The following is a 12590-nucleotide window of genomic DNA, read 5'->3' on the forward strand; positions in this document are numbered from 1 at the left end:
TCCCCAAGCTTCTGACAAAGTAGCCTCTGGTGTTTGCTTTCTTGGTTGTTACCATTCACTGTTTGGTAAGATTACTCAATATTTAAAATCCAATTTTCTGTCAAATCTCCATTCCCTTTAATACCTAATTAATTGGGCTACACCCTAAAACCACTCATGAAACATCAGTATCTCAAATCTTTTTAAGTATTTACCTTTTGTTCATGATGGAAGACTTTATTGCACGGTGCAATATGGACAAAATGAGCTTGTTCAGATCGACTGTTCTACCTAATTTGTACAATAAGAGATGATGCCTGTTTCTGTAATCAGTATTGTGCCATTCCTTCCCAGAGTTAGGTTCCTCAACTAGAAGACTAAATCAAATAAGAAAGAAGGAATGAAGCAATATTACTCCAGAGTCATAAGCTCTAAATCTGATTTTCTGCACAAACCATGAAATTAATCTCAATAAAGTGATCTCATGGGGTGCATTAGTTGTTGTTATCGTCAGCTGGAACAAGCCTTCTTTGATTAATTTATAGCATATGAACATTGCAGAAAGGCCAGCATTATTGCAAATCCCCAAATGTTCTTGAGAAAGTGATGATGAGCTGCCTTCTTGAATTTACTTACCGATTTCACATTCATTGTTGTGTATCAATCAGTCATTTTTGCAAGTGGCATGTTTCTACTAATCATTAAAGCACACATGTCAAACTCAGGCCCGCGGGCCAAATTTGGCCCGTGATATAATTATATTTGGCCCGCAAGATCATATCAAATATGTATTAGAGCTGGCCCACTGGCCGCCGCACCAATATAGCGCATGCACAGCTAATACTACAAATCCCAGAATGCTTTGCAAATGTGTTGGCGCCGGCCCGTCAGCCCGCTAATCGCCCCACCTCCTCTGTTTACTTTTATTAGCATCTGCGACCTGTCGCCTAACTCACATGTAATAAACCCCTTATGAAAAATGGCCAAACGAAAGACAGAGAAAAGGACCTTTCAAGACAGGTGGGAGGAAAACTCTGACCCCAGAGTTTGAACTTGCATCTAAGAAGAGATGCCAAGTATCTGGTTTAGACCCAGGTGCATCAGAGTAAATCACAGTGTAGCAAGCTAAGCTTGGATTAATATTTTCTTTGGTTAACTTTGGACTGTTCATAGTTGAAAGATTGGATTTTCATTGAAGCAGGTTGTTATTTTTTTGACTTGTTGGCTTGTGAAAAAAAATACATTTAAAAGGAGCTTAAAGGCTATAGAGAAATATTATTTATTGAATATTTTATTTCTCATTTGTTAATGCTTCTTCTGGAAAGAGTTTAACCAAAACTATTATTAAACATTTATTTTAATAAGAAAAAGTTTAACATTACATATGTTGAAAGAAGAGAAAACATGCAGATGTTGTTGAAAATTTTCAATAAATATTTAGTTTGGCCCACGACTTAGTCCAAGTTTTTAATTTTGGCCCTCTGTGAATTTGAGTTTGACACCCATGCATTCAGGTAATAGTCATAGAATATAGTTTACTTCGGTACCAAAGACCATGCCCTTAATACCATAAGATAGAGGAGCAGAAGGCCATTTGGGCAGTCGAGTTTGCTCTGCCATTCTATCATGAGTGAATCCATTCTCCTACTCAGCCCACTCCAATGCATTCTCCCCTAATCTTTGATACCCTGACTATTCAGATACCTATCAATCTCTGCCTCTGCCTCCACATATGTCCATGATATCAAATTCCAGAGGTCTACCACTGTCTGGCTAAAGAAATTCTCTGCATCTCTGTTTTCAAAAGGCACCCTCCAAACCGGAAGTTGAGCCCTCTTTTCCCCTACCATGGGAATCAACTTTGCCTTATCTACTCTGTCTAGGCCTTTCAACATTTGAAATACTTTTATGAGGTCCCCCCTCATTCTTCTGAACTCCAAGGAGTACAGCTCAAGAGCTGTCATATGTTCCTTATATGCTGATCTCTTCATTCCAGGAATAATTCTTGTGAATCTTCTTTGAACCTTCTCCAATGCCGCATATCTTTTCCAAAATAATGAGCCCAAATCTGTATCCCACACTCCAAATGGGATCTCACCAGTGCCTTATAATGTCTTAACATTACATCCTTGCTCTTACATCCTATTCCTCTTGATATGAACGCCAACATCTTCTTCATCACCGACTTAATTTGGATAGGGCATTCTGCATGAGGACTCTCAAGTCCCTATGCACATCTGAATTTTGATTTTTCTCCTTATCCAAATCATAGTCTGCCCTTTTATTTCCTTGACCAAAGTACATTTCATTTCCTCCTTCTTTACCTATTCTCCTAATCTATCTGTCTCCCTGCAATCTCACTATTTTCTCCTCACTACCTACTCCTTCATCTATGTTTGTATCATGTGCAAATTTAGCCACATAGCCATTTATTCTGTAATCCTAATCGTTGACATACTACATAAATAGAAGTGGCCCCATCATTGACCCCTGCGGAACATGACTGGTAACTGGATTCCTTTATTTCCACTCTGTTTCCTGCCGATTGGCCAATGCTCTACCCATGTTAGTAATTTCCTGTAATTCCATGGGCTTTCATCTTGTTAAGATGGCTCATGTACAGCATCTTGTCAAAGAGATGAAAGTCATCAAACATATTTACTGCTTTGATTGGAAATCATTTGGATGATTGTTCACACATAATAGCAAGATTTCTGTTGCCTGTTGACAAGGTTATGGTAGAGGAACTGATGCAATCTGAGGACATGCTTGGCCAAGATTATTTCAAGAGGAAATTAACTGGTGGGCTGGACAGAACCATTAGATGTGGAAGTACAGTGGCATAGAGACCATTGACTCCAGACCCCATAAATTCTCATGGCATCAGGTCAACTATGATCGTGTTGACCAGATGCCATGTCTTCTGATCACCACTCATCACTCACATACTGCAAATGAATGAGTGCTCCATTATATTGAACAATGTCTGAGGGACATAGTCATATTAATAAGGGCAGAAAATTCACTTTCGCTAGGGACTTCAATGTCCATCACATAGAGTGACTTGGTGGTGGCATTGGTGCTGAGCAAGCACTGACTTGTTGCTCAAAACTCATGAGACACCATGGACCATTTGCAGCAGTAGAAATGTACACCAGCACAGTCTTTAACCTCTTGGTCCAGTATATTTGTTACTCCACTTGCACGTGTACCTAGACAGCATGTAATGAACAAACCAGTCAGTGGATCAGAACAATATTCTGGAGTTTTGTAAATGATGATAGGTAATTAAATAGCCAACAAAAGGAGGAGGCTTCAAGAACATACCCAACTAGAAGTTGGGTCTAGCACATGAGTGCTGAGGACAAGCCTGAACCACTCACAACTGTTCAATGAGAAGTTACAAATGGATTCATCTCAGCTTCATCCTGAAATACACACAGACACAGAGGCAAGTCTCCAGTCATTTTAATTCAACCCATAAATTATCAATAAATGAATGAGAGTATTGGAATCATCAAATATGAGGACATTGGAAGGAAAAATAGTAAATCAGACAGAATCACAAAAGGTTAGTTTGCAGGTGTAGCAGGTGATTAAGAGAGCAAATGGAATGTTAAAATAATTGAATTTAACAGCAGTGAGGTTCTGCTGTAATTGTACAGGTGCCTGGTGAGGTCGCACCTGAAGTACCGTGTGGTCTCCTCATCTCATTACTTTGAACTGGCAGAGGAGGTTCAACAGGTTGATTCTGGAAATGAGGGGGTTAGTTTATGAGGAAAGATTGAGTAGGCTGGGACGACATTCATTAGAGTTTAGAAAGATGAGTGGGAGGTCAGAATCAGAATCAGGATTTATTGTCATGAACAAGTCATGAAATTTGGTGTTTTGCAAGCAGACTATTATAAACATCTTATGATATTACCATAAAAATAAAATAAAATAAAAAAATAATAATAGCAACAATATTGTATAAAAAGTCAGGCAGTGACTTTGGTTCATTGATTATTCAGGAATCTGATGGCAGTGGGGAAGAAGCTGCCCTTATGCCGTTGAGTGCTCATCTTTAGGCTCCTGTACCTTTTCCCCGATGGTACCAGAGTGAAGAGGGCATGGCCTGAGAGGTGGGGTCTTTGAGGATAGAGGCTGCTTTTTTAAGACACCGCCTCATATAGATGCCCTTAATGGAGTGGTCTAGTGCCTGTGATGTCGCAGGCTGAGTAAACAACCCTCTGAAGTTTATTCTTGTGCTAAGAGTTGGCACCTCCATACCAGGCAATGATGCAACCAGCCAAAGTGCTCTCCAAGGTACACCTGTAGTAGTTTACGAGAGTCTTTGGTGACATACCGAATCTCCTCAGACACCTCACAAAGTATAGCTGCTGGCGAGCCTTCTTTGTGATTACATCAACATGGAGGCTCCAGGACAGATCCTCGGAGATGTTGACACCCAGATGTTGACTCTCCATTACTGAATCCTTGATGAAGACTAGATCATATTCCTCTCACTTTCTCCTGAAGTCCACAATGATCTCCTTGGTTTTGCTGACGTTGAGCGCAAGATTGTTGTCATTACCCATTCAATGAGCTGATCTGTCTCCCTCCTGTACATTTCCTCATTGCCTTTTGTGTTTCTACCAACTTCTCTCATAAAAGTATTTAAAATTATTGATGGAATAGGTAAGATAGAAGCAGAGAGGTTGTTTCTATAGGGAGAAGAGACTAGAATTAGGAAACATAGACTTAATGTCTTGGAGAGTAGATTTAAGACGGAAAAGAGGAGGAACTACTTCTCGTGAAGAGTTGTGAAACTGTAGAATTCTTTAGGCAATGAAGCAGTAGAGAGTGCCTCATGATTTAGCATCTAACAGAATTTTCCTATGTTTGGCCTATATATTTCTAAATCTTTCCTATCAATGTACCTGTAAAAATGGCTTTTAAATATTGTAATTGTACCTGCCTCTATAATTTCCTTTGGCAGCTCTTTTCATTGCCTTTTGTATGTAAAACCTGTCTTCAAATGTTCCTCTCTCACCTTAAACATATGCCTTCTAATTTTAGGCTACCCTAAAAGGGATGTGACCATACTCCTTGTCGATGTCACTCATGATTTTATGAGCGTTATCAGGTCACCCCTGAGCCTCCTTCGCTCCAGAGAAAACAGTCCTAACCTATCAAGTCTCTTATTGTGAATCATTACTGCACCTTCTCCAGCGTAATCACAACACAGTGAGCAGAACTGCATATGATTTTCTCAATATGGTCTCACTAAAGTCTTGTACAACTATCACATTACATCCCAGCTCTTGCACTTAATGCCCCATCTTATTGCCCCAGCTAGTCACAATAGCAATCATACATTCAAGATTAGCAAAATTAAGGAACTGATTGTGGACCAGGAAGGGGAAACCAGGAGAACACAAACCAGACCTCTTCGAGGGGTCGGCAGTGGAAAGGGAGAAGAACTTTAAATTCCTGGGTATCAACATCTCTGAAGGTCTATCCTGATGCCTTCATGTTGAAGCAATCATGAAAAGGCTCACCAGGGGCTATAGAGGTACTCCCCGATGTACGTTCGTGTTCCCTTCTTGATGCCCGGTTATATCTCAGAATGGATATATGTGAGAATTGCCCAACCTGTGAAAATGAAGAGTAAAACGATCGATTTCCTTCCGTTCTCTATCTCTAAATCTTTCTCATTCTCTGTTTCTGCAGACCCTGAGCATCTTGTGGACTCTACTGGCCTCTAAAATCTGTCTGATCGTCAGATTATTGAGCAACAGAATCAGAATAAAAACAGGACACAAGGAGTTAAAATGCAGAGAAATACTTCAAAATGGTGGCCACCAAGGCCAGCTCCCGCAAGAGGTTGGCCACCAGCCATCAACCAACATAGGGCCAATTTTCACCATAATTGCTTAAGTTTCAAACTATTTAGTTATTTAAAATTTATTCGTCCGTGTGGATAGATGTAAGTTGCATAGGTCGCAAGTCGGGGAGTACCTGTAGTTAGTGAGAAATATTGGGAAGACTTGGTATGTCACCAAATCCTCTTGCAAATTTCTATAGGTTTATCAAGGAAAGCATTCTGATTGGTTGCATCACTGTCTGGTACAAAGGTACCAATGTACAGGACAGGAAGAGGTTACAGAGTGTTGTGAAATCAGCCAGCGCCATCATGGTCATTAGGCTTCACTCCTTCAAGGACAACAAGCAGCCTCTAACATCAAGGATCTCACCACCCAGGCCATGTCATCTTCTCACTGCTATCATCAGGAAGGAGGTACAGGAACCAAATGGTAGATAAACAGCTTCATCCCCTCTGCCATAAGATTTCTGAATGAACAATGAACCACATACCCTACCTCACCTTTTCTCTTATTTTGTACTAACTTATCTATTTTAAAAAATTAATTTAGAACAACTTTTTGCACCTGTAATACTGCCATAGAACAATGTATTTTATGACACATGTTCATGACAATAAATTCTGATTCTGATGAAGGCAAGTGTGACTAACTCCTCCTTCTGTCACTTGTCACTTTCATGGAACTATGCACGTGTATCCCTTGGTCTCTCAGTTCTACAGCACTCCTAAGGCATTACCATTTAGACTTACACTGTAAATGGTAAGATTAACTTCTCACCATGTATCACTTCACACATGTCTGGATTAAATTCCATTTCCCATTCCTGTGCTTACTTTGGCTGGATTCCAAGAGAGAAAAAGAGGGAAAAAGGATAAATAAAGATAATTGTGTTAGATTTGAGGCAGCTGTCCAGATGAATACATAAATGGACAGAGGGCATTTTGGACGTATGGTTAATATAAGAGTTTATAATATGGGGAAAATGTCAGCATGAAGCATCAAGCAGTTAGTTGTGTTGAGCCAGAAACTATATGTGGAACAGTGTCAGTGGGCATAGACGGTTGTTCCATGGAAACTGAAGGTTAAGGAGGAGCAACAAGGCAACTATGAACAATCAAGGATGGATCAAAGTATCCAGGGAGATGTGATGTATGATAAAAGAGGCTGCAGATGCTGGAACCCTGAACTGGAATCTAAAAGTGAAAGGGGCAGACTCACTGACAACATGCCATTGACAACACTTTGTTTGTTGAACCATTTCTACATGTGCTCCTTTACAGAATATGAACAAAAAATAATAATTTACATCAGATATAATTATGAGGATTTGCAGTCTCTGTATAAAAAAGCCTTTATTATCAATAGAAAGGAATTTGAAAAGAAATATTACGTGAAATGAAGTATTTATCTGAAACTATAAAATATGAATGTTTTTTTATAATTTTTCAAAGTGAAATGACATAATAGTACTTCAGGTCAGCTATAAATAAACCTGATGTTCCGTTTCAAAGACATTAAGTCAGCTCTGTTTCTTGGTGTGGCATTTCAATTGAATATAATAAAGTAGAAGACATGTTCCTGTTGCTATGGCAAAATCAGCAGATTTCAGTGAATACTAATTAGAGTATAATTTGAGGTCACATTAGGAAGGTATAATGATCTTTTCCTGCACTGGTAATAGCCAATGAAGCTGGAAATTTAATTTTATTATAAATGTATGAGTGTATGGGAGTTACCCTAAGGCATAATTTGTTTACTTCTGTGGCAGGGTGTGTCTAAAAATATGAAGAGAAAGAAAGAAATGAGATAAGAGACAAATGTTTTATTCGTAATAAATGAGTATATTGATGAATGAGTTTGGATTTCTAATTACCGATGCCTCCACGTTCAGTACTACTTACATTGTCTAATTAAATTTCTGTATAAAATAAAATATAAATGAAAACTGGGGACTTAATAATACTTGCAAAAAGTCAGTGTTTTTTTTATTCCACACCTTTTGTGCATTAGATATAGAGGTTTCCTAAATGAACTGCAGTGACCAGGTGGATGCAACACCCACATGGATGTTACTTCTGTGATGTTTATTCAAGCATGCCCCTCAAGTGGAACCAGACCTTCATGCAACTGGTGACCCCTGCTTCTACTTTATTAAAAGAGGGCCTTCCTGACCAAGACTGGAAATGGAAGGTCAACTCAAGTAGGCCTCCTGAAATTTCCAGACAATGTTGAAAATGTGTGGTGGAATATGTGCTGTCCAGCTGCAACGTGGTTTGGAATGGGGACACCAATACGCCTGCAAAGAAAGCCCTGTAAAAGGTAGTGGACGTAGCCCAGGATCTCACGGGCAAAACCCCCCGCCCCCCAGCTATTGAGAACATCTATAGGAAACGATGCCATTGGAGAGCAGCAGCAATTATCAAGGATCCACACTACCTAGTACATGCTCTGTTCTCAATACTACTATCAGGAAAGAGGTATAGATGCCACAAGACTCGCACCCTGGGTTCAGGAACAGCTGCTAACCCTCCACCGTCAAACTCCTTGACAACAAACTCAATCAGGGACTCATTTAAGGGTTCTTACTTGTGCACTTTATTGATTATTTTTTCTCTCTATATTTTTTGTTTACATGTATACACACTCGCATCACTCAAAGGGTGCAGACTACACTGGGTGGTGACACCAAAATGACTGTCTCTAAAATTTTTGTGCAATGTTTCAGAAATTTATTATTTTTTTATAAAAATAGTCCTGTGATACCGTAGTTATAAGAACAAAAGCATTTTTCGTAAGCCCAGTTTATATGTATCAATATACCCACAAGGCTAAAACTCAATACTAATTTACTTTTTGAACCTTCTAATGGGCTCAGGTCAGATGTCATTATTACCCAATTACAATATTGCTTCAAATCACGTGGTTTTGTCTGTATGCACTACAAGCACGTGCTGTTGTTTTCATTGTTGCTTTTGTCAAATTTTCTGGTGTTTAAGCTATAATATTTTGGTAATTAGTATTTGTGAACCTCTATCAATAACTTTTTTGAGAATGAAGTAGTAATTTAAAGGTGTAATTTTAATTTTACTAGTTGTTTATCTCACTACTATTGCCATTACAATCAGTGATCTACGGGAATTACGATTTATGAGTAACATTATTACAAAAAATATTACTCAGGATTCTGTATGGTCTGGTACGGGAGGAGGGGGTGGTGACCTCATTGGGTGACACCAACCTAGTGAGGCCACTGTGTACACATAGCTTCTTGAGTACAGTTTTTTCCACTACCAATAAATGCTAATTCTGCCTTGCCCGCTGAAAAAGAATCGCATGGTTGTATGTAAAGTCATGTCTGTCTTCTGACAAAAAACATGAACTTTGAAAAGTAATCAGCGCTTCCTCAAAATTCTCACTGGTGCTCCTCACAAAGCAATTGAAAAGAATTTGTTCTCAGTGAGTTTTATTTTCAGGAATTCAATGTCTAAGAGGGTGGTGGCAGTGCATTTGTAACTTTCATTTATCAGAGGGTGGAATATTATTGGACTGGTCCTTTAAAAAACAAACAGGCCAACAACTTCTTTCTTCACAGGATATTACAGGATTTTGAGACACTTAGCTGTTATTTATTTGATTGATTGACTAGACCATAATATTATAGCCAGCTGTTTCTGAACTTGGTTAACTGTATGATTATGCTCCATGGTGACCCCACCCCATCTTTACCCCACAACAGGATCTCTAACTGTAACTCAGGACTTCTTTCACTTGTCAAGTTGATACTCTCCATTTGTTGCCAAGAAAATTGCATCTTGATAACTCTGTAACTTGAGATTTCCTTCAATCCAATTACATCTGTGTTTTGGCTGCCACTGAAGCCATAAGTTATTTAACTACTTTTCTCACTGTTATCCATTTCTCAATCTTGACTCCTCTCCTGCCATAATGCCTTCTCTCTTTTCCACTCTCTCAAGTTCTCACCTTCCAAAATCTTACTCCTTTTGTTTGAACTCTGCTAAACTTAAATGTCAACCATCCTGTTGCCTCCTATTAGTTATAGACCAGCAGAAATAAAAATTCACCAAGAGGCTGTTATTGTTTTTATTTTAAAACCAAATATTTATTCATAACTACTGTGTGTGTGTGTGTGTGTGTGTGTGTGTGTGTGTGTGTGTGTGTGTGTGTGTGTGTGTGTGTGTGTGTGTGTGTGTGTGTGTGCTATTATAGCTTAGGCACAATTCTGGGAAGTCATTCCCAAAGTTCAGTATTAGAAATCTTTTCTTGAAACTCGGACTTTTAAACTGATTCCTAGAAGTAATCACGAAGGAGGTGGGAGAGACTGAGTGAATGAACTGCTGAAAACTCACGAATCCTTGTCAAGTTTCTTGTTGAGAAATATCCTTTTGGATGAACAGTTGTCACAACTCCCTTTTTCCTTGCACAGGGGAAGTGAAATGAGTGACTTCCACGATGCTTCCAAAACCTAGGCACGTGTCAGTCAGTATGGCCATTTACTTGCTCACAATTCAATGCAGCAATTCTCTTACTTCCTTTACCCAGATCTGGGTCAATCAAAATGACTTTTCCTTTGGCCATGGTAGTTCAATAATTCCCCTGACAGGGAGAATCAGCTGAATTGTCCATTTCACACAGAGTCACTCCACCTCCATGTTCATCAGATGGCTGGTGGTCAAAAGCGAAAAATCCTGTTTCTTTAAGTGTCCCACTCATGTGACTCTCTCACCACCTGTGTTCATCAGATAAACCACCATTGTTGTTTCTCTTCCTCCAGAGTCTCAACTTTAAATATAGCCTATACTTGATGGTGCCACCCAGTCTCTCCACAACTGTGAATGGTTGCAGCATGTACTGTAGTCTTGCGATCCTCTCGATACACCTATCCTCTGCATGTTTGGAAGAATGCTACACTCATAAGTAACTGCAATGTATTTTGTGGGTGGCCCACACTGTGCAGCAGGAGTGGATGGAATGAATGTGTAAGACAGTGGAAAGCATGCCAGTCAATTGGTTGCTTTTTCATGAAGATGTTAAACTTGTGGGAGCTAAATTCATCCAGGCAAGTGGAGAATATTCTATCCCTGACTTGCATATAGTGGAAAAACTGCGAGCTATCAGGAGGAGAGTCATGGTATGATGGATACAAAATCTTTGAAATGCTGTCATGGAGGAAGGAATATTATTGCTGAAATAGCTAAAGACGATTTGGTTTATGAACTCTGGCAATGCTCTCCTGGGGCTTGGATAATTGACTTTCAACAACCACAACACATTACTTTGCACCATGTATAACTCTAACCATTTTGTATTTTATTCTCGTTACTCATTAACTTCTGTTTTGCCAGAACACCTTGATGTTATACTCAATCAGATAATAATCAGACTCACCTCACTATGAAGATTCAGTTCTTCAGCTTTTGCCAGAACTCAGGCTGCAATGACGTTTGGAGTCAGAGTGATCATGGCAGAACCCAGGATGACCAAGTGGGATTTGATAGCACTGTTGATGACATCTCTCATCATGTGGAGCCTTTGGAAAGGTTACAGAAGAGGTTTATCAGGACGTTTCCTGGTTTAGATAGAACATGTTATGAGGACATACTTGGGTTATTTTCTCTGGAGTGTAGGAGGCAGAGGGAAAATCTGATAGAGGTTTATAATATCAAGAGAGTGGACAAGTCAGAATCCTTTCCCCAGTGTAAAGCATTGAAGGACATGTATTTAAGGTGAAGGAGAGGAAATCTAAAGGAGATGTATGAGTATATATTTTACACAAAGAGTGATAGTTGCTTGGAGCAGGCTCCCATGAATGGTGGTGGAAGCAGATATAGTCTTAGGATTTTAGGGGCTTCTGGAAAAACACATGAATATGATAGGGATGGAGGAATGTGTACCAAGTGCAAGCAGCAAATATTTAGTTTGATTTGCACATTATGTTCAGCACAGACACATAGGTCAAAGGGCCTGTTCCTACTTTGTGCTGTTTTATGTTCCATTTAGCTGATGATGGACAGCAATTTGAGTAGATATCTGGTTTATATTTGTCCTGCTCTTTGTGAATAGGGCATACCTCTAGGCAAATTTACACATTGTTAGGTTGATGTAAGGTTGGAAAAATTTGTCCAAAGGTAGTTCTGGAGTGGAGATGTTTGGCACTAAAGTGAAACTGCTGTCTAATCCCAGTGCTTTTGATGGGTCGAAGTTCTCAGCCATTTGTTGAATCACATTGACTGAAGGCTGACTTCTCCAGTGGTGGTGAAATCAGGAGAAGATGTTGATGGGTCAGCACGGTGAGCTGTTTCTACTCACTGACTTGACAACTGAGATAGTGAACACCATCAGCTCTAGGTTCCCTTCTGAGTTGCCTGTCATCCTGCCTGTTCTACATTGTCACTTTATCTATATTTCACAGTTTCCTGCTGATGACTGTTAAATTAAATCACTTGAAAATGGCCAAGTAGATTTGAAAGTAGGAATAGAAAAAGCGCAAGTTCCATTTCCATTGGATGGCTCCAATCATCTTCATCTTGGCATAATTAAATCACATGAAACCATCACCATGGGAATATCTCAACATTGTTCTAGCTGAGAGTTCACTGCACTTCAGCAATGCCAATAAATACAGGCCTTTCCTGATCTGCTTCAACAGCGAGAAACACAAACTCACAAATACAGTTTCTTGGAAACACTCACTTGAAATTGTTTCCTCAAAGTTTATCTTCC

At 39.4% G+C, this 12590-nt stretch overlaps 1 long non-coding RNA gene across 1 annotated transcript in view; it reads right to left on the reverse strand.

Moving 5' to 3' along the window:
• Positions 1-280: 280 nt before the first annotated feature.
• Positions 281-12590, reverse strand: part of LOC138752652 (uncharacterized) — a 102017-nt gene continuing 89707 nt past the window's right edge. The window contains exons 3-4 of the long non-coding RNA XR_011350807.1: positions 11256-11397; positions 281-356 (exon numbers count right to left, since the gene is read on the reverse strand). This is a non-coding gene — a long non-coding RNA (uncharacterized lncRNA). The remainder of the gene's footprint in view (positions 357-11255; positions 11398-12590) is intronic.

The sequence above is a fragment of the Narcine bancroftii genome, chromosome 2, assembly GCF_036971445.1.
Source record: "Narcine bancroftii isolate sNarBan1 chromosome 2, sNarBan1.hap1, whole genome shotgun sequence".
In the NCBI taxonomy this organism is placed as follows: domain Eukaryota; kingdom Metazoa; phylum Chordata; class Chondrichthyes; order Torpediniformes; family Narcinidae; genus Narcine; species Narcine bancroftii.